General features: G+C 33.9%; 1 protein-coding gene across 1 annotated transcript in view; it reads left to right on the top strand.

Annotated features, from left to right (window-relative positions):
- CACNA2D3 (calcium voltage-gated channel auxiliary subunit alpha2delta 3) overlaps nucleotides 1-23,807 on the top strand; it is a 1,718,630-nt gene that overhangs the window by 1,659,917 nt on the left and 34,906 nt on the right.

Genomic DNA, 23,807 nt, shown 5'->3' with positions numbered 1-23,807 from the left:
CAAGGAGGTTCATATGCTAATTTCTCAGCCCTTGAAGGCCGCCTCTTCTCTCATGGCATTTTGACAGTTTTTCACCACTGGAGGGTGTTAGTTCATGTGTGTCATATAGATAACACTCTGCTCATGCACGTTGAGTTCAGGTGAACCAGCTCTGATTGGCTAAAATGGATGTCTGTCAAAAGAACTGAAATAAGGGGGAAGTTTGCAGAGGCTTAGATACAAGGTAATCACAGAGGTAAATAGTGTATTTATATTACTGTGTTGGTTGTGCAAAAGTAGGGAATAGGCAATAAAGGGATTATCTATCTTTTTAAACAATAAAAATTCTGGTGTAGACTGTCCCTTTAAATAAATCTAATAACCCCTAATCTACTGCCCACCCACATCGCCAACACTATTTAAATATATTAACCCCTAATCCACCACTCCCTGACATCGCTGCCACTATAATAAAGTTATTAACTTCTAAACCTCCGGCCTCCCACATAGCCACGACGATAATAAAGTTATTAACCCCTAAACCTGCCACATCGCAGACACTAAATAAACATATTAACCCCTAAACCTCCGGCCTCCCACATTATGGCCATTAAATAAACCTATTAATCCCTAAACCACCGGCCCCCACATTGCAAAACACTAAATTAAACTATTAACCCCTAAACCTAACACCCCCCTAACTTTAAATTAAAATTACACTATTAATCTAAAATTACAAAAAATAATAAACAGTAAATTGCGAAAAATAAAAAACACTAAGCTTACAAAAAATAATAAACTAAATTTGAAAAACTAAATTTAAACAGCCAATAGGCATTCAGTAGCTCTCACTCTCATCCTATTGGCTGTTTTAAACAGCCAATAGGATTTCAGAAGCTCTTATCCTATTGGATGATTTGAATTTGAAGAATCAAATCAGCCAATAGGAATGCATTCAACTTCAGTGTACGGCGGTGTACGGCGGTGACCAAGAGGACGCTCCGTGCAGGATGGGATCGGCTTCCAGGATGGTTCCGCTCAGTGCCGCCGGGATGAAGATAGGTGTCCCAGAGATGGATGAAGGTGTCGCCGTCTGGATGAAGACTTTTCGCAGCCTGGATGAAGATGAATGTCCAGACTCAGGAACCGTGAGTAGATATTCTGGGGTTAGTGTTAGGCTTTTTTATTTTTATAGGGCTATTAGATTAGGTGCAATTGGTTTTATTTTTGATAATTTTGTTTATTATTTTTTGTAAGCTTAGTGTTTTTTATTTTTCGCAATGTTAGATTAATTTATAGTTTAATGTTAGGTTTATTTTTATTTCACAGGTAAGTTTTTATTTATTTAAATATAGTTATATTGTAATTTTAATTTAAAGTTAGGGGGGTGTTAGGTTTAGGGGTTAATAGTTTAATCTAGTGTTCTGCAATGTGGAGGGCAGCGGTTTAGGGGTTAATAGCTTTAATTAGTTCCGGCGATGTTGGGAATCGGGGTTAATAACTTTATTATAGTGTCGACGATGTCGGGGAGAGGAGGAATATCAGTTAATAACTTTATTATAGTGTTGGCGATGTCGGGGAGAGGAGGATTAAGGGTTAATAGCATTTATTAGTGTTGGCGATGTCAGGAGCGGCAGATTAAGGGTTAATAACTTTAGGTGCCGGCGATGTCGGGGCGGCAGATTAGGGCTGTTTAGACTTGGGGTTTATGTTAGGGTGTTAGGTTTAAACGTAACTTTTTTTTCCCCTAGACATCAATGGGGTTGTGTTACGCAGATTTTTCATTCTGCACTTCAGGTGTTAGGTTATTTTCTAACACTCTCTCCCCATTGATGTCTATGAGGGAAAGCGTGCATGAGCATATCAAATCAGCCCTTGGCTTTTGAGTGGTATGGAGCTTAACGCCACCATTTTGCACGCACATAGCGGCTTTTCAGTAACTCATAATGGCAGCGCTATGGAGAGTGAAATAACGCAACTTTTTGTCGTTAGTTTTGCACCCTGTTTAGCGCAAAACTTGTAATCTATGTGTATATTTGCAGCTTTGAGAAGTACTCTATAAGGCCCATTAAGTATGTCTATATTTTGTTTGTATTTAGGCTATGCGTAAAATAAGCTAATCTTACACTTTCCTATGCCAGACATTCTTAAAGGGATAGTCTAGTCAAAATTAAAGGGACATTCAAGTCAAAATCAAACTTTCATTATTTAGATAGAACATGCAATTTTAAACAACTTTCCAATTTACTTACATTAAAAAAGTGCACAGTATTGTTATATTTAAACTTTTTGAGTCACCAGCTCCTACTGAGCATGTGCAAGATATCACAGAATAAGGATATATGCATTTGTAATTGGCTAATGGCTGTCACATGATATGTGTATGCATTTGTGATTGGCTGATGGCTGTCACATGGTACAGGGGGAGTGGAAATAGACAAAACTTTTAAAATTGTCAGAAAAAAATCTACTATTCATTTGAAGTTCAGACTAAGTGCTATTGCAATGTCTTTTTATCTTGCATTTGTTGATTATGCAAATCTTCTGTGTTGACTGGTCCTTTAAACGTTCATGATTCAGATGGAGCATGCAATTTTAAGCAACTTTCTAATTTACTCCTATTATCATTAAAGTGATGCATGAATATTTATGTAACCGTTTCATTGTCCCTTTAAAGGAGCATGAAGCTCAAAGAAACATTTAACAGGAATGTGAAAGAGCATTATTTAAACACTGAAATCATTTTGCATGAAAAGGGTTAGTTTCTAAATTATTATTTTGATTGTGAAGCGAACAGGAAGTGCACAACTAGTCTGTGAGACAGAGTCCTCACTAGCTTAGATGAACATATCCCACAATTCTATTGGTGTATAGCAGGGCCACCCTTAGGGCTCGATTTATCAAAGCTGAGGCGGACAGGGGCACATATACGCGCCCCTGTATGCCTCAGTTGGCCTGTGACAGGGCGAATTTACCCGCATGTAGTCACCATCGCACACAAGCGCAATTTTGCGCTTGTGTGCAATCCCGCCCCCTGCCTGCGCACAGCCAATCACGCACGGGCAGGAGCAGTCAATCTCCTCGGTCGGACTAGACCGCGGAGATTGAATTTCGCTACCTTAGAGGTGGCGAAGAGGTTAGGAAAGCAGCGGTCTGATGACCGCTGCATGTTAAATACGGCGAGCAGGTTCTTGTGAGAACTTGCAGCCGTAGGGCTTTGATAAACAGAGCCCTTAGCATTTGTGAGGCTCTGGGCAAGACAAATTTACGGAGCCCTTCAGCTGAGCTTCCTTAACCCCTCCCCCTTTATAGCCTACAACCTGTCCAAACATTTACTGTGTTCTATATAAAGAATAACACTGTATATTACAACTCATGATAACATGAACATTTCACACCACACTTCTTTATAAACTAAATACATTGCTCCTTCTCATACCCTCAGCCCTTAAGACTGTGCAGGTCTACCCAAAGTCTTGCCCTTCTCAAAGGACGGGCCTGGTGTCAACTGCTCGACCTCACAAGCATAAAAGTAAAATGTTTTAGTTTTTTTAACATAAGAAAATTCATTCCTCAAAAAATATATAAATGGAATTGTGTTCAGCCTGACAAGCATTCAAAGTTATTTCTATACCAAAAGTATCAGCATTCTAATTATAGAGTCAATTTTTGCTTATCTTTTGTTGAACAGGATTAAAGTGGACTATGGAAATAGCAGAATGTATATATGCTTATTTAATTGGCAATGGCCGAACCCCCCTTGTGCACAAAGAGATATAAAAATTTAAAAAATTCCTGTGTGATTCAGACAGAGAATACAATTTTTACAAAAAGTTTCCAATTTACTTCTATTATAAAATTTGCTTCGTTCCTTTGATATTCTTTGTTGAAGAGATCACTAAGAAGGTGTCTAGAGCACTGCATGGCAGGAAATAGTGCTGCCATTTAGTTCTCTTGCAAATGGATAATATTCTTGCAAAACTGCTGCCATATAGGGCTCCAGACACGTGCACTCTCCTGAGCTTACTTCCCTGCTTTTCAACAAAAGATACCAAGGGTACAAAGCAAATTTGCTATATTTTGGGTTTCATGCCCCTTTAAGATTGCAAGATCAAGTCAACACCCAAAAGGATTTAGATAAAAAAGAATGCGCTTAGATAGCACTTCCAGAGTGCTTGTGCACAACAACAATCTGCAAGATCAAGTCAACACCCAAAAGGATTTAGACAAAAAAATGCACTTTTATAGCACGTCCAGAGTGCTTGTGCACAACAACAATCTGCAAGTTTAAGTGAAAACCCAAAAGGATTTAGACAAAAAAGAATGCACTTATATAGCACGTCCAGAGTGCTTGTGCACAACAACAATCTGCAAGATCAAGTCAAAACCCAAAAGGATTTAGACAAAAAAGAATGCGCTTAGATAGCACTTCCAGAGTGCTTGTGCACAACAACAATCTGCAAGATCAAGTCAAAACCCAAAAGGATTTAGACAAAAAAGAATGCACTTATATAGCACGTCCAGAGTGCTTGTGCACAACAACAATCTGCAAGATCAAGTCAAAACCCAAAAGGATTTAGACAAAAAAGAATGCGCTTAGATAGCACTTCCAGAGTGCTTGTGCACAACAACAATCTTCAAGATCAAGTCAAAACCCAAAAAGAGTTAGACAAAAAAGAATGCACTTATATAGCACGTCCAGAGTGCTTGTGCACAACAACAATCTGCAAGATCAAGTCAAAACCCAAAAGGATTTAAACAAAAAGAATGCACTTATATAGCACGTCCCGAGTGCTTGTGCACAACAACAATCTGCAAGATCAAGTCAAAACCCAAAAGGAATTAGACAAAAAAGAATGCACTTATATAGCACGTCCAGAGTGCTTGTGCACAGCAACAATCTGCAAGATCAAGTCAAAACCCAAAAGGATTTAGACAAAAAAGAATGCGCTTAGATAGCACTTCCAGAGTGCTTGTGCACAACAACAATCTTCAAGATCAAGTCAAAACCCAAAAAGAGTTAGACAAAAAAGAATGCACTTATATAGCACGTCCAGAGTGCTTGTGCACAACAACAATCTGCAAGATCAAGTCAAAACTCAAAAGGATTTAGACAAAAAAAAACAGATTGAGCAACTCCATTTATAAGTGTAGTGCTGTGGCCACTCCTTTTTCTTTGCTTTCCCTTTAAGATTGGTGTGATGGCTTCTTTTACAAGATGTAAGGATAAAAGAAAAGAATTTATAAAGGTTATGAACAGCAAAATTTACTAAGCTATAATTGCACCAGAGTAACGAGAATCCAGACTTCTCATAATAGTACTCTTTCTGTCCTTCTATTTAATTTTATATGATTTGTTTGGCCTGAGTTCTATTTTTTCGTATGTTTCACAGTATTTTCATGAGCCAGGTGATTTCTAATTGGCTGAAATAAAACATGTATTATACGAAATGTAAAGACGCAGCTTTCTGAAATTTTTACATTCATCATTGAATATGGTCCAGTAATCCGGCAGGCTTACTGGCTGACACGTTTGCTATAATCGTGCATACAGCACATTCGTATAAAGTAGATGGAATTTAAAATGAGCGCAATTAACATAAAAATGTCACTACGTTAAAAGAATTGGCTTTTCTTGCAAATTTTTTTGTCATATAATATACATTTCATTATTAAATTAGTCTGCTATTCAAACAATCTCTGAAAACAAGTGGAATTAAAAATATTCGGGCTGGCAGCTTTGCAACTGTCTTCAAACAAATGCAAATTATAGTTAGGACTTTCCAAAATAATATTTGCAATAGGAAATACAATTAATTATTGCAGCTTTGTATTTCAAAGTAAACTAAATAACATTATAAACATAGTTTATGTCCATAAAAATAACTTGCAAATATAAGCTTGCTTAGAAATGGTTCAAAATCTCCATCTCCATAGTTGTGCATTAATTTTGTGCTGATGGCTGCAAGTATGTTTCACTGTCTAACGTGTCCAGTTATTAGCTCGTCTTTTTTTAATCTGCTGACAGGATACTAATTGTGAGGAACAAGAAACAACAGCTGCTTTCTTTCAGCCTAATGATAAATGTAATCACTGCATTTTAGGTGACGAAAAGAGAAGGGCTGGGCGTGGGCGAATATAGTGAAAATTTCTTGGGAGAACGAATAGTCCTGTGAACATTAGTTTTGGACAATTAAATGTTGACATTAAATTAAATTACATTTTTCGAAATTTTGAATGTAACATTCAATTTCATAAATATTATTCAAAAGTTTAATAGTTCATTTGGTAGAGCGTTTAATAAATTGATACATAATAGATAGAAATATATATTGATTGAAAATTTTCTATTTCGAATATAACATAATTCGGATCTTACATATAAAGAGAGCATAAGAAATACTATAACAAATTTATCGATTTTAATTTTTCTAATTCGAATATTGCATAATTCAATTAGAATTATGCAATTTTCAAATTAGAAAAATTCAAATAGAATATTACATTTAAAGATAGCATTATACATGCTATTACATTAAACAATTTTTTAAAGTGCCCTCCTGCTTACTTCACTCCCCCCAGTGAAATTTCCTTTTCCAGCAAGTTCCTTTACTCATATGGGAGGAATCTCACAAATCCAAGGGACAGACACCTTTTTTTAGAAAATTTACTGGAGGTGGCACATGAGAGTGTTGCATGGTTTTTCACATCTTAACATACAAAGTTTTGATAATCAGGTTTGCATTTAGATAGTTACTTTAACATAATGGACACAGCCTTGTTTGCACACTTTCTTTTTTTCCCACTGTTTTATATAAGTTTCATAATGCACTTAGCAGAAGAGATTAGGAAAAGTAAACCTAGGTTCCAACATGGTAACACACATTACAACATATAATCTTAATGTATATTACACATGGTATCTCTATCAATCTACAACTAGCTACCCTATTAATGATAATTCTTTTGGAGTTTAATCATTTGGAAATATGCAAAATTAAAGGGTTAAGCCTATGTATTGTAAGTATCTATATCCACCTTTGATTTGGTAAAATGCAAGACTATCTGCTGGAGTAGCCTAGAAGCATATAGGCAGCTGTTGAAATACAATACCTGTGTTTTTTAAGCTAAACACTGATAAGGGGGTGGAGCAGGCTACTCCAGACAGCATAGCTATGTAAGTAATTTTGCGTATTTTTGAAAATTATTTTAAAATACTTGCCAACAATTTTTAAATTTTTTTGTATACCATTAAAGAGACAGTATACCATATTTTTTTCTCCCCTTTAATTTGTTTTAAATTATCCATTTTACCTGCTGAAGTGTATTCAATTGTTTACATATAGCCTCTTTTTTACTTGATTTTTCCTGTGGTATCCCAACCTATACTGAAAGTGTCTATACTTAAGTACTGACTAAAGAAATGATGTGTAAACATAGCCAGTAGAATAAATTAGACTCCCAGTCGGAGGTAGAAGAGATAAGTAATAATATGTTAATTATCAATTGTTCTAAGTTTTATGTATGGTATAAAGAGATAATATAAAGAAGCATGCGTGTGTGCAGAAAGGGATAACATAAAGATAGCTGATTTCCCTGCAAGCTTAACCCATTTAGGACCAGAATATGAGTGGTGCGCTAACAGTTCTGCGTATTACAAGTTGAAAGTAAACATGAACGTGTGAGCACAATTGCGATTTACTCTAGGATGATTACCACATCCTCAGAGCTCTGGTTATTAGTTAACTGTTTCTAGTAAAAATGATTAAAAAATAATTGCACAAAAAAAGTTATAAGGACTTCAAGATATGAGGCCTCATGTGTTAGAAAAAAAGTCAGACACAGGGCTTTAACAGTGAGATATATACATATACAATATATTTATGTGTGTACATATGTATGTATGTATATGTGTATAAATGTTTTTAAAGACATATATAAACATATACACACATAAATACATATGTATACTTGTATAGACATACTTGTATAGACATATATATATATATATATATATATATATATATATATATATGTGTGCATTGGAGCCCCTTACAGTTAAGAAAAAAAATTAAAATCATATTTATGCAATATTCATATTTAATAAAGTGTTATACTGTGTATTTACTGTAAATATTTCCCATTCCAATGTTCTGCACAAAGCGGAATATGTTCTATGTATTTTTAAATAGATATTCCTTTATTCTATCTGTATATATCTATACAATACCTATATATAGATTGAACCAAAATACCATCAGATATATGTAGAAATCTGTATTTATAAATAAATAGAACATATTTTGTTATATGAAGAACATTGGAATGTGAAATATTCATATTTTCATGTCGGGTTAGCACACTTAAGAATTTGCGTTTGTCTTTGCTCGTGAGTAGGGTGTTAGGGATTTTTCCACTTTTTTTTCTATTGATTCCTATGGGGGAATATGCTAATACATGTGCAATATTCTAAGTTCAGATTTTTGCTCGCATCTGGTTAACCCGCAAGCAAAACTTTTTTCTTTCAACTTGTAATAAGAGCGCTAACTGAAACATGCAAAAACCTTACTTTTAGCAGAGTTAGCATGCGAACGGGAGCTTTAAATACCGCTCCACTTCAGAACAAAACTAGCTATTTTAAATATAAAAATAAACATAAAGGAACAATTTATCATACATTTTATAATATTTAGTCCTTGGAAAGACATTAAGTTAAAAAAAATGACAGTACACTGTCACTTTAACTATAATTAACAACCAAAACCCTTTATTTTATAGAGAATAACAAACCAACTATATATAATTGTGTTTTTAGGGGAAAAAAGTTTTTTAAATAGTGATAAAAGAGTGTGACTAACCTCAGTGTCTATTTTAAATATGCTCTTTTAAATGCTTTAAAGAAAATGTGGGTGCTAACGTATCCTAAAAATGATTTTCTAATAACTAACATAAATATAAATTACTGACATTTATTAATCAGGTAAAAATATGATTTATAGAACACGTGTAGCAATTTAAAGCTCAGTTATATATATATTGATGTTGGCCCTCGCATCCTTATAAAATGTGCTGTACACAGTAATTCCATTTTTCTGTAAGTAAACTTACTACCTGCATCTGCATATGTATCGGAATGTTTGATATAATGTTCATACATGTTATTATAGCAAGTAGTTAATTTCTGTAGGAATAGTATTATACCAGGTAATGACTCAGGAATAAAGCATACACTACAATTTATATATATATATATATATATATATATATATTTATATATATATATATATATATATATATATACACATATATATATATATATATATATATATATATACACAGCATATCTATATATTATAAAATGCATTGTCTTGCTATTGTTATCAGTAAAATCCAGTTAGGGAGAGATATATCGCATGGTTATCCTTCAGAAGTCAGCAAGGGTGCATTTCAAGTTCTAAGAAAATCTTAATTTCATGAAAGGGGGCAATATAAATAATGAATACATATTGCAAAGTTGTTTTATTATACATAATTAAACACTTTATATACTATCCCGGTTTTAAGTTGTCTACACTTCCAGTTATGAACAACCTTACAGAATTTTTGGGACCTCAAAAAATATAGCAAAATTGTTTCATAATTTCTTTATCACCTACAGCTAAAATATAGCAGGGCTCACTATCTGTTGCTTATGCATTGACAAAACCTTGTCACTTCAGACAAGACATCTCCATGCCTACATATTGTTCACTGTGTCATAAGAAAGCCTAGGTCCAGTAAATTAATAAACCCTGCTTGAAGACTCCATTTACATTTGTAGGGCGATATTTTAAAATTGCTGGTTAAATCCAAGACTCTCCAAACCATGAACTGACTCTCCTAAGTGGATCCTACTGCTTACAAAATAAATATGATGAATTACACAAAGCTTTGATTATTTTAAATTCAATACAATTAACTTTAGTTGGGTAGTAATACAATATAGTAATCTAATAAACTAAGTCAATGGCTGTGGCAAGGAGTGTTGAGCGTTCTTGGGGAGAGAAGCCTTTCATAAATAGTAGGGACAGGTATATATTTAAAAAAAATTAAATCATTGAATGTTGCACTTATGTCCGTTCAAATCTAGCTTCAAATGTTTGACAAACATTCTTCTGTCAATTCAAATTTGAATGTAAATGCTAGGCTTTCAATGAATCATTGCTTTCCCAATTTGAATTACTATAGAAAATACATAGTCGATGAGGTTGAAAAATAGACAGAAATACATTGAGTTCAACCTATACAAATCTTAATATACTTACAATAAATTGATCTTAAATTAATCCCATTAAAAAAAGGTCATCCATTCAACACAAACAATCATATCCCTGAATTATGTTTCTAGCCATAAATGTATCTAAACCATTTTTAAATGTCTCTAAGGTATTAGCATTTACCACCTCCTTAGGTAATAAGTTCCACAATTTGATTGCTCTTACGGTGAAAAAAACATTTACATTGCTGGAGATGAAATCTCCTTTCCTCCAGCCTTGAATTGTTACCACTTGTCACAAACAATTTTCTTGGAATAAACAGAGCTTCTGCCATGTCTGTATATGGGCCCTGAATATATTTCTATAAAGTAATCATGTCACCTCTCAAATTCCTTATTTCTAGAGAAAACAGGCCCAGTTTGGCTAGCCTCTCCTCATAGCTTAAATTATTTTCTTCATTCCCATATTAGCTTTGTGGCTCTTCTCTGGACTTTTTCTAAGTCTGCAATGTCTTTTTTTGAGATTGGACCCCAGAACTACACTCCACACTCAAGGTAAAATCTTACCAGAGATTTATATAGAGATAGAATTATGCTTTCCTCCATTGCATCAATGCCTCTTTAAATACATGCTAATATCTTATTAACTATTAGAAGCTGCTGCCCTGCTTAGCACACCCATCTTTAATTTGTTTTCTATTACTACTCCCAAATCCCTTTCCTCTTCTATTTAACTGTCGATTCTCATTCAAATAAAAGGTTGATAATAATAGCTTATTTTTACTCCCAAAATATAGAACCTTGCATTTTCCAGTATTCAATTTAATTTTCCATTTCCCTGCCCATTTTTCGAAATTTTGTAGATCCCATTGTAAAGCAATTTCACCCTGCAGTGACCTTATGACATTACACAACTTTGTATCATCTGCAAAAATAGAGATGTTGCAATTTAATCCTTTCTCCAGTCATTAATAAAAATATTAAAAAGAACAGGGCCCAGTAATTATCCCTGGGGGACTCCACTGAGTATGATCTGTTTACTACTACTCATTGCTCCCTGTCTTTTATCCAGTTATTTATCCATGAGCTAATATTTTCAGATATTCCCAGTCCCTTAATTTTGTAAATGAATCTCTCATGTGGCACTGTGTCAAAGGCCTTTGCAAAATCCAAGTATAGCACATCAACCGATCCCCTTTATCTATTTTTGTACTTACTTTCTCATAGAATCTAATTAGATTAGTTTTACATGATCTATTTTGCATAAAACCATGCTGATTTAAACTCATGCTCTTGTTTGCACGAATATACTCATTAATATAATACTTTATAATCCCTTCAAGTATCTTCCCCACTATTGATGTCAGACTAACTGGTCAGTAGCTTCCTGGACCAGCCCTGGGCCTGGAGTTTTATTAAACTTAATATTATCCAGTTTTTTCCCCTGATATCCTCTAGAGATAACCCAGTTAATGATATGGGCTGGTATGTTCTATTTTTTTTTCAAAGTATCTCCCATTAGTTCCATTTCTTGTGTATACCGATGAAAATAACTGGTTAATTACCTCAGCCTTCTTCCTATCACTGTTAATCATGCTACCCTTCAGACATTTTAATGTACCTATATTGTTCTTCTTAGATTTTTTAATGTACTTAAAAAAACCTTTTAGGGTTTGACTTAGAATCCTTTGCAATTATTATTTCATTTTAAATTTTGGCTAATTTGATGGGGTTTTTTTTTTTTTTTTTGCATGATTTGTTATATTCCTTATATATTTGGTAGAATGGGAAACCCTTAAAGTAAATGGTCCATTTAAAATTGTTTTCCAATGTTCAATTCATATGGGAACATTTGAAATACCAAACACGATATTCATAAGAAGTTTCACAATGTATATAATAATTCTATAGAATCAATAATCGATTTAAAACATTGTTCAGAAGACCATTCATCCTGCTATGCAAATTATATTGTTTTAAGATTTCTACTTCTTTAATAATATATTTATTATTATTATTATTATTCCATTTTTACTAATTCACAAACAAATATGTAGTCAAGCTATTCATGTATTTATATATACATTCCATTTATTAGATATCTAGTTTACTTGAATCAACCATTATGTTTCTACCAATCCATGGTTCATAAGCATTTCTTAGTTTAAAAAATGATCTATAAAATCACTCTGCATTTTTTTTGCACTTAAGTTGACGGGTAGCAATTACAAAGCTGAATTCCGCCAACACTAGTGTGTTACAGCACATAAAAAACAACCACTTTAAAATGAAGCAATCTATAATTGGATGCTTATTTAGAGGCATTTTAGTGCAACAATTTGCTGAATCTTTCTGTATACTTTAGCTTTTTTTCAATGAGATTTTTTGGCAATCTATTTAAGCTTATTTAAAATGTGTAAATAAATACGCAATTCACTTTGCCATGAAATAACCATGTTTTTGCATGTGTAGTTAATTTGCTTTGAAAGAAAAAAACAGCTTTCCACATAAAAGCAAGTGAAACACCTTAATTTTACAGATTGATTCTGGTCTAATGTGTTCTACTGTTCTCCTGTTTCACATGTCATCAGTAGAACACGCAATCTCTCTTGACTTATTTCCATTTGCTTGTTCAGTTTGCCATTATTATTTTCTTCCTTTGCCACATTCACAAAGTAAAATTAGCAGACTGAGTTTAGCAAAATATGGGCTACTCAAATGAAGTGCACTTTATTTTTTAGCTGTAAGCGACACAGACCTTGATGGAGTCTTGAAAAGATATCGCCAGTAGAAACTGTGACATGTCTGTAAACTTAGAATTATTGGTACAGGAGTTGAATTAGTATTTTTGAGACATCAAGCAATAAGGTTCTAATTATAATGATTCAAAAGGGAATTCAATATTAGAATACACTTGAAAACTGCCATTAAAGGGACATTAAACACATTAAACACTAAATAAATGCTAGATAGAATAATGCATTCAAAGAAAAGATTAGTCTGAGAATAACATGTAGATGTATTTTTTTAAGGTTTCATTAGCTGTTTAAATATAGACAAAATAAATGTAAAGTTTTAGTGTCTATAAAACAACGGAAGCTGCCATGTTGTAACTTAGGTTATTTTCTCTGCTGTGGCCAATTAGGGACAGTTATAAATAGGTTACTAAAGTGTGCAGCCAATGGCTGTGAGGAATATAACAGTGTTCTGCACTTCTATTTCTAACAGTAACTAAAAAGCTCCCGATTTCAGAATTTAATTACAGGGAAAGGGGACAAAATAAATAATCAAACTATATTGCAGAGTTTTTTTATATATATAATTTACCATTGTATAGTACTACCCCAAAGTGTTTAATGTCCCTTTAATAATAATGTTTATATTATAATGAGTTTTACATTATTTTGCACACTTCGATTGACTGAACAAGGGCAAAGTTTTAGCATGTTTGATTGAATTTAGTATAGTTTACTCCTAAGGAATATAGCTGATTTTCTAAATTATAAAAATGTTTAATATTAGCAATCTAGACAATTATGTTATTAGAAAGAAATTTTAGCTGTATGATTTTTTTATTCATTGGTACCAAATGACTGAAAAGACACAAGACGTTTAAAGATCCATAATAATCAAAAAAATACATGCTGTAATTTGTTAGAGCATGTAATTTTAACATTATCAATCCTGCACTACTCTACCCTGAAATGAGGTTGAACACAGAGTAGAAATGCCACGTGGGACTTGTAGAGTACTGCTGGTTGCTAGTGGAAACCGCCACTGATGCAAAGATAGTTGCACATCTGAGTTGTGCAATTAGCGCTGCGGATTGGGTCAACAGTGTGTTCCCCTCTGTACTAGCAATAGCAGTGCTCTGTTGGTCTCATGGTTTAACACACAGTAGTGTAGGGTCGTTACTGTAGTCTTAAAATGACATGCTCTATCAAACTATTATGGCCCTTTAAATAAATAATATGTTTAAAATTCATAAAGTTATACAAATTTGTCTTTGGTTGCTACCAGTGGTTTTACAAATATATATTGCCCTGTACTATGGAAAGTGAATCATTTTGGTAGATACTGATAATACTGATAATTATTGTTTAGTTTAGAGTGAATAGAGCGCTGGAACTGTCAAATCCCAAACTCCCTATAAATATAAGCTCCTTCCAACTTATATATATGTGAATATTCAGAGGAATTTGTGTAGATATAGGGGCGTGGTACACTTAAGGGATATAATTAGATTTTTAAGGATTACAAAATTTTCCAATTTATTACTAAATAGTGCAAATTATCCCTTTAGAATACTGATAATTATGTCAAACCACACTCTTCCTTAATATTTAACTATTAAATATGTAACTATTGTTATTTGTATTGGGAAAAATGCAATTATGGATACATTTTATGCAGAAGAGAAATGTCTCACCTGATACTTACAATACTATCTTGGTACTAACTGTATTGTTTTGATTGACTGAGTCCAATATTGAGTTCCAAATGATCTATTTTTATGTGCTTGTGTCTGTTTTGGTTTATATCATATGACCTTTATCTTAAAGGGACAGAATATTTTTTTTTATTGTACTCCTTGTCCCTTTAGTTTGTCTATGAGTCTTGTAGTGTCTTCATGAAGCATTATTTAAATGGATAGTAAAGTAAAAAATAAACTTACATGATATAGATAGAGCATGCTATTTTTAAAACTCTTTCCAATTTATTTTTAATCTGTCTAATTTGCTTTGTTCTTTTGGTATCCTTTGTTGAAAAGCATACCTAGGTGGGCTCAGGAGCAGCAATGTATCACTGTGAGCTAGCTGCTGATTGGTGGCTGCACATATATGCCTCTGCTCATTGGCTCACACAATTTGCATTACTGCTCTTTTAACAAAGGATATCAAGAGAATGAAATACATTTGATATCGGAAAAGTTGTTTAAAAATGTCGACTCTATCTGAATCAAAAAAGAAAACTTTGGGGGTTTGTTTTCCTTTAAGGGAATGCTTGTGCATTTACATATAATAGTACACAAGTACACTGAACATGCAGAGGCTAGCAAAAATTGCTGTGATAATCTAATGATAGCAATATTGATTGAAAATTCACCTGTATTTAAAGATAAAACATTTGCCTCCAAAATAGAAGCTTAAATTAAAAAAATGTGACGTTTTCATGGCAAGATGGATTATACATCAGCTGAGAAGCTTATCAAAGAATTCATCAATCAAAATCTCAGTGGATCCATGAAGAAATTTGTAGTTAAAAAAAAATGTTGGTAAGCTTTTCATTTACTTTTCACACAGATCCAGGAAACAACTGGAATAGTTTGGTTCAAGGAATGTTATGATTGCATCTGCAAAATCTCATCTTTAAAGGTACAGCCAACATCTAAAATAGCCAAAAATTTAATTTAGTTTTTTCTATGTCCATCATTTATTGGAATAAGAAGCATAAGAGATAGTTATCCCCTGTAGTCTATTCTGTTTTCTTGTTGCAAATGGTCCTAAAGTGACACTGACAGTTCAAAATTTCTGTTAAGCATTTCATAAAATATTATGGAGTCGATTTCAATTTATCAGATGATTTATTTTCGGTGGGAAAGTGCCCTTTTTATTTCAGCGCAATCCCAATAGTGCGGTTTCCACTGTTTCTCTAAGCCACAGACATATTTTTAGTTTGACTGTAAAAAAAAAACATTTTTTTTTTACATGGAGCCAAAATGTTCTCGCCTATTACAATCCATTTTCTTTATAATTTTCAACAGCTTTTCGTTACCATTTTACACTCTTCAAATTTGACACCAGAAGGCACTTAATACAGCCCCAAACTGGCCTCTGATATATTTGCAAGTATTCAAAAAAAAAAATTGGAGTAATTCTATTATGTTGTAGGTGTGCAAGACACTCTGAAATGGCCACAGACAACATTTTAGAGGTATATTTATATACATGGTCTAGATTCATTAAAGCTCTATCACTATTGTATAGTCCATCTACAGTGGGCAGGACACAAATTTACATATGTATATTATGTTTTAGACATGTGCATTCATTTTTTAGATAAATGTACATTCGCATCAAAAATCAGATATACGTTTTCATAAACTAAAAAGAATATCCAAATTAATATACCAATGAAATTTAAAGAAAATGAAAAAATACTGACAATATTTGGCAGTATTTATTAATTTCCTTTAAATTAATTTTTAAGGCTTTATACTTACCCTAATGTGCTCTTGAGAGTACATTAACCTGATCCTCTTCTTGCGGGGTCCCTGGTCGCGCTAACAGGAGGCTTAGAGAGCTCGGCACCCAGGAACTGCACAAAAGTGGGCCGAACTGCTAAGCCTACTGTTAGTGTGGACAGGGCGCTGGTAAGAACAGGATTGGGTTAGTGCGATTTCCAGAGCGTGTTAAGGTAAGCATGTAACTACAGGTGAAATGTTTACCTGTACCTTTGAAACATTTACTTAGTTTTAATGAAAACAAATGTAAATGTTTAACGAAAATTAAATTTTCATTTCATTTTAAACTAAATGAAAAACAAATAGTGCAGGGAACAAATATTCAGGGAAATTAATTTCTTTGAATATTTGTTTAGAAAATTTTGTTTAATTTTTTTTCCCCCTACACATCCCTATTATGTTTATAAGTATTTAATACATGATACAGCTAAGAGGATCTTCAGGAAAAGTAGAAAAACAGAAAACAGGACCCCAACATCTCAAAATGTTGTGCAGCAATTACTTTCTGTAAATCTCTTTGTAATTCAAACCTTAATTGTTGTTATTCTCACTTTCAGTACAGGCTTCATAAACAGGGTTTTAAACTATATTGTGTTCATGAATGGGTTTTCAAAGGGGATTGGCCCTTTATGACCTGTTTTTCAAAACCATGCCTTCATGATCAGGATTTCAAATGGGATTGCACCTTTGTGACCGCAAAGACAAAGCCCTTCACAACAATGCAGTGTGCGATTTTTTGGGTATGTTATTGAAATCCCATTCATAAAGGCGTAATACCTTTTGAATGGTTCCTTTTGAAATGCACAGCTTCTTTTGAAAGCCTAGTAATGAAGGCACAGTTCCTTTTGAAAGCCTAGTCATAAAGGCACAGTTCCTTTTGAAAGCCTAGTCATGAAGGCACAGTTCCTTTTGAAAGCCTAGTCATGAAGGTACAGCTTCTTTTGAAAGCCTAGTAATGAAGGCACAGTTCCTTTTGAAAGCCTAGTCATGAAGGCACAGCTTCTTTTGAATGCCTAGTCATGAAGGCACAGTTCTTTTTGAAAACCTAGTCATGAAGGCACAGCTCCTTTTGAAAGCCTAGTCATGAAGGCACAGCTCCTTTTGAAAGCCTAGTCATAAAGGCACAGTTCCTTTTGAAAGCCTATTAATTAAGACACAGCTCTCTTTGAAAGCGTAGTCATGAAGGCACAGTTCATTTTGAAAGCCCAGTCATGAAGGCACAAACTTTTATGCCGCTACATTATTGCAATGGGGCCATTTCACATGTGAGAAGTTGCGGACACTTACTTTTTTTTTTTATTACATTTTTTCCTAGATTTTCCCTAGATAGTAGCAAAAGTAACACAGTATTCATGAATACAAAATCATTGCTCTTAACACTATCCAACACCCAAAATCCATAGGATTAATGTACAAAATGAAGGAAATAATGAAAAGTAAAGTATGTATATTCTTCCCATAAACAATAAAAAAAAACCTTCACACTACCGTATATTCTGAGTCCAAATCTCTACGAAGAGTTAAGGTAACTAAACAAACAACATAAAGATTTAAAGGCTTTTGACAATTATTGAGGAAGAAACACCTCATTTAAACCAAGTTCAAGATACACTCATCTCATATAAAAAAAAACATAGAAACATAGTCATCTAGATGCTTGGCGACTAGGAAGTGAACTTTTTCAAGTTGCAATTTAAGAGGTACTCCGCCAAGTAGACTACGATGTGGAGAATTGATTATTTTCCAGGATGTAAGGCTTAACTGTTTTGCACAGTTGCTCATATTGACTAGAAATCTAATTTCATGATATCAAGCTGTGTTCCTTTATTACAAGGAACAGTTTATTTTAGGGAACTTGTACTATAAGTAGGGTAATAGCGCTTATTCCATTTCTTCAGTTATATAAATCCAATAGGTGTGGATTATTGGACAGTGTCACCAAATGTGCAATTGTGTGCCAATATCTGTACAACCCTTCCAGCAGGTAACCAAGGTGCTCGGAGATATCACCCCTAGCCTCAGTGGTTTAAGATACCTTATCTGTTTACCAGTCTCATGTTTATTTCCATAAAGGATATAGAGGATACAGATAAACTCTTTGTTTAAAGATTAAACACCAATCTTTTTCAGCAATAGGAATTGGAGCTCAACCTCCCATTTTCTAGTATGGGAAAGAATTCTCAAGTAAGCATTTTGTAGGAGAGGGAGAGCATGCCTCTTATAAGTTGTATGTTGAGGCATAGGCAAATGCTGATAGGGGTAACATAAGCTTTTTTATGAGGATAGTGAAATATTAAGTTCCATATTTTTGTACCAGTTAACAAAATGTGGTCCCACAGCCTCAAGTATCTTTGTTTTCATTTCTAATTTAAAGGGGTATGGCACCCACATGTTTTTCTTTTACAATTTAGATAGAGCATGTGATTTTATACAACTTTCTAATTTACTTCTATTATCAAATTTTCTTCATTCCCTTGGTATCTTTTGCTGAAAAGAAGGGATGTAAGCTTAGGAACCAGTCCATTTCTGGTGCACTATATGTAAGAATATTATCCATTTGCTAGAGCACTAGATGGCAGCACTCTTTCCTGCCATGCAGTGCTCCAGGTGCCTTACCTAGGTATCTCTTCAACACTGAATATCATGGGAACAAAGCAAATTTGATAATAGAAGTACATTTGTAAAAATGGTATGTTCTGTCTGAATCAGAAAAGAACATGTTTTGTGTTCCATATCCCTTTAATAATGTTCCCCCTTTCCCTGAAATTTAACTGATAAAATTGTGTGTGTGGGGGGTTCCTTCAATTCAGGGAATTGGAAGAGTACACTGCTTAACAAGGCTAACACTGGTAGAATCCAAAAGTATCTGTGGGAAAATAGCGCAACCAGAATCAAGTGTAGGGTGTTTTAATTAAGACACACAACACTACTTCATTGCACTTACAATGTTTACAATCTTTATTGCACATCAGCCACTTTCAGCAAATCTTGGCAAATGTTCCAGTAAAATGAAATATAAGAACAAAGTTAAAAATCCTCCATAAATCCGTCGCTCATAAGAAATCCTCCACTAGCGTGTCTCAATGGTTAATGCTCACGGCATACATCCTCACGTCCCGCGTTCGGCTGTATCCAGTAACGTAAATCTTGATTGTTGAGCTAGGAGGTAGATGCAAGGGGAATCTTCTATGAATCGTCGGGTACACCAATCTTGGATTCAACCCTGCTCCGGGTGGCTTGAAGGACACCTCCGGTAAATCAGCTGCAACTGGTTTCTTGGTCATTTTGGTTGTGAGTAAACCTTTGGGGTTTGTGGTTCATGGTGATCTTGTTTGTTTGATATTTGATATTTTGCATTCATACCAGTATTTGTATTTTTATTTTTTTATTTTTTAGATAAACCTATTACCATAGGTGTGTTATCCTATTTTTTAGTGTACCACAATCTTGTATTTTTGTATTATTATTATCATAGCTATTTATTTTAAACATTTTAAATATTTTAAATATTTTAAACATTGTAATTTGTTTTTTCACCAAGGTTGCAAGCGCTGTTTAATTCCTGTCATACACTTTTGTCAGTAACCCTAGTAAATATGCGTTCTATATTGGCCACAGCAGAGTCACTATAAGGGTGGAAAATCTTAAACGTCTAGTAGGATAGGAGTTTTTATTACTTTCTAAATAGATTTATTTTTGCTCATTGCCATTGCTTATGTACTATGATTTGAATGAGGAAGAATTATTTTATAACAGATATTTGTATAAGTGAACGTTTCTTTACTCCAGGTCAGGTGAGTTAATTAGTATTAAACTTGGTTGAAAGTCTAGACCAGCATTGCTTATATATAAATAGAGAAGGCATTAAGGCACATTCAATTGTTTTTCTTTTTTTGTGTTTATTTAAAAAATACTAAAATATTTACTTAAAGGGACAGTCTAGTCAAAATTAAACTGTCATGATCCAGATAGGGCATAACATTTTAAAAAACTTTCAAATTCAATTTGATCATAAATCTTTTTTTTTCTTTGTTGAAAGCCAAACCTAGGTAGGCTGCTATGCCAATGTCAGCCCTTGAAGACTGCCTCTTATCTCAGTGCATTTTGACAGGTTTTTTTTTACATCTAGACAGCGCTATTTCATGTGTGTTGTATAGATAACATTGTGCTCAATCCCATGAAGTTACCTAGGATTCAACACTGACTGGCTAAAATGAATGCATGTCAAAAGTACTGAGATAAGGGGCAGAGGCTTAGATACAAGGTAATCACAGAGGCAAAAATATATTAATATAACATGTTTTGTTATGCAAAACTGGGGAATGGGTAATAAAGGGACTATCTGTCTTTTTTAACAATAAAAATTCTGGAGTAGACTGTCCCTTTAACACAATTCTGTTTTTGTCATAGCTTTTTCGTTCCCTATGGATGTATTTTAATGGTTTCAAAATCAATTTAAGCAGTGTTATCTTAATTTTATTTTTGGCATAAAATATTTATGTTAACAATGTATAATGTCTTTTCATATACATGGTAGATTTTTTTTCAAACTGAAAGTCCCTTTAAATACAGAGGAAAACCCAGTATATACAGTATGTGCAATGGGCTTATATACAGCAAATGTTTCTTTTGCCCAGAACCTACAGCACAATATTCATTGATGTCACCAACTCAGATATACAGACTCAGAATGCATTATTGACTTAGCCAAAAATAACAGCTAACGATCCCTTCTGTCAACAAGTAATGCCCTCTAACCTTCTTAGAACAGCACTAGAAGAAATGTTATGGAAGAGCAGGTCTTTTCTTTTTGGCTGTGGATAAAGAGCCACAGGGGAAATATAGCGGTAAAGCTACATTGTAGGATCTACAAAAGTTTGTAAATGTCTAAAACGTCCCTGCTGTATTAAAGGGACACAGCTTGAACATCATGAGATTAGAAAACCACATTTTACACATAACAGAAGTTTGTTGCATTAAAAATCTATCCCCTGAAATCTGGTAAATGTAGAGAGTGTCAGTTCACCTTAGTGTAACATGTCAAACATAGCTGATAAATGTGTCTGGCTAATTAGCATCTGTACAGCAGCACTTACTGAGTGTGTCAATGACAATTATGGTGAGATGCAGAAGTCATTTTTTAAAGGGACATAAAACCCAAACATTTTATTTAATATTTCAGATAGTGCATAGCATTTAAAGCAACTTTTCAATTTACTCCTACTATCAATTTTGCTTCATTTTCTTGGTCTCCTTTGCTGAAGGAGCTGCATTGCACTACTGGGAGCTAGCTGAACAGATTAGGTGAACCAATGATAGGAGGCAGAGACATACAGTCACTAATCAGCAGCTGGCTCCCAGTAGTGCACTGCTTCTCATGAGCCTACCTACGTATGCTTATTCACAAAGCATACCAAGGAGCAAAACAAATTAGATAATAATATGTAAATGGGAAGTTGTTCAAAATTTCATCTTCTATCTTCTATCTGAATCAGGAAGGTTTCATTTTGACTATAATGTCCATTTAATAGAGGAGCAATTTCAATTGAAAGGGACGTTCTAATGTAAAAAAAGAAAATGTTCTATTTTGTTACAGCATTTTGTTTTTAAACATAGCCAAAGTTTTGCTTTTGCCCTAATCAAGATAAAGGGGTAAATTTAATTAGCAGCAAATGCCGCTTTCTACGCCCGTAGTTTCTGGCTCACCAGAAACTTAAGTCAAGAAACAGTGGTCGTACTGATTCAAAAGAAATGCTTGTGATCTATTGAGGCCCATTTATCAAGCTCCGTATGGAGTTTGCGGCCCTGTGTTTCTGGCGAATCTTCAGACTCGACAGAAACAGCAGTTCTGAAGCAGCGGTTTAAATACCGCTGCTCCATAACCCTGTCCGCCTGCTCTGAGCAAGCGGACAGGAATTGCCACAATTCAACTCGATTGAGTATGATCGGGTTGATTGACACCCCCCTGCTGGCGGCCCATTGGCCGCGAGTCTGCAGGGGGCGGCGTTGCACCAGCAGCTCTTGTGAGCTGCTGGTGCAATGCTGAATATGGAGAGCGTTGTTAAATAGGCCTCATTGAGTTAATACTCGTAAAGAAAACTGCAGGATTCATACACTAAGGGCTAGATAACAAGTGCTAATTTTGTTCCTGCTCTCTCACTAACTGCACTCAAAATAAGTTATTGTGGCTTCTGTAGAGCGTGTATTACAAGTTGAAAGTTAAAAGTTAGCGCCCAAGCGAAAGACAGAGGTGCACTAGCTTCAGACACATTCTAACACGATATTGCACTAGACCAACTGTGCTAAAGCTCAAGGTGTTTGGAATACTCTACATTCCTATTTTCTTCACATAGATTTATATATATATATATATTTTATTCTATGCCTAAATATCTATATGAATTCAGTCATATATTGTATATAAACACACACATACATACAGTATATATATATATATATATATATATATATATATATATATATATATATATATATGAATTTCAAGTATGGCTATTCAAAACACATTACAAATGAATAAAAATGGTAATGCATGTTTCAAGGTATTTGCCTGAGAAGGGCTCAAAATAGTATATATATATACTGTATATATATATATATATATATATATATATATATATATATACATATTGGTATACACAGTATATATATATATATATATATATATATATATATATACAGTATATACATGTGTATTTATGTGCTTATACTGTATGTATATATATATATATATATATATATATATATACACACACACCCACACACACATATATACAGGGAGTACAGAATTATTAGGCAAGTTGTATTTTTGAGGATTAATTTTATTATTGAACAACAACCATGTTCTCAATGAACCCAAAAAACTCATTAATATCAAAGCTGAATAGTTTTGGAAGTAGTTTTTAGTTTGTTTTTAGTTATAGCTATTTTAGGGGGATATCTGTGTGTGCAGGTGACTATTACTGTGCATAATTATTAGGCAACTTAACAAAAAACAAATATATACCCATTTCAATTATTTATTTTTACCAGTGAAACCAATATAACATCTCAACATTCACAAATATACATTTCTGACATTCAAAAACAAAACAAAAAGAAATCAGTGACCAATATAGCCACCTTTCTTTGCAAGGACACTCAAAAGCCTGCCATCCATGGATTCTGTCAGTGTTTTGATCTGTTCACCATCAACATTGCGTGCAGCAGCAACCACAGCCTCCCAGACACTGGTCAGAGAGGTGTACTGTTTTCCCTCCTTGTAAATCTCACATTTGATGATGGACCACAGGTTCTCAATGGGGTTCAGAT

This window comes from Bombina bombina, chromosome 7 (assembly GCF_027579735.1).
Source record: "Bombina bombina isolate aBomBom1 chromosome 7, aBomBom1.pri, whole genome shotgun sequence".
NCBI lineage: Eukaryota > Metazoa > Chordata > Amphibia > Anura > Bombinatoridae > Bombina > Bombina bombina.
This window is presented reverse-complemented; position numbering and strand designations above follow the sequence as displayed.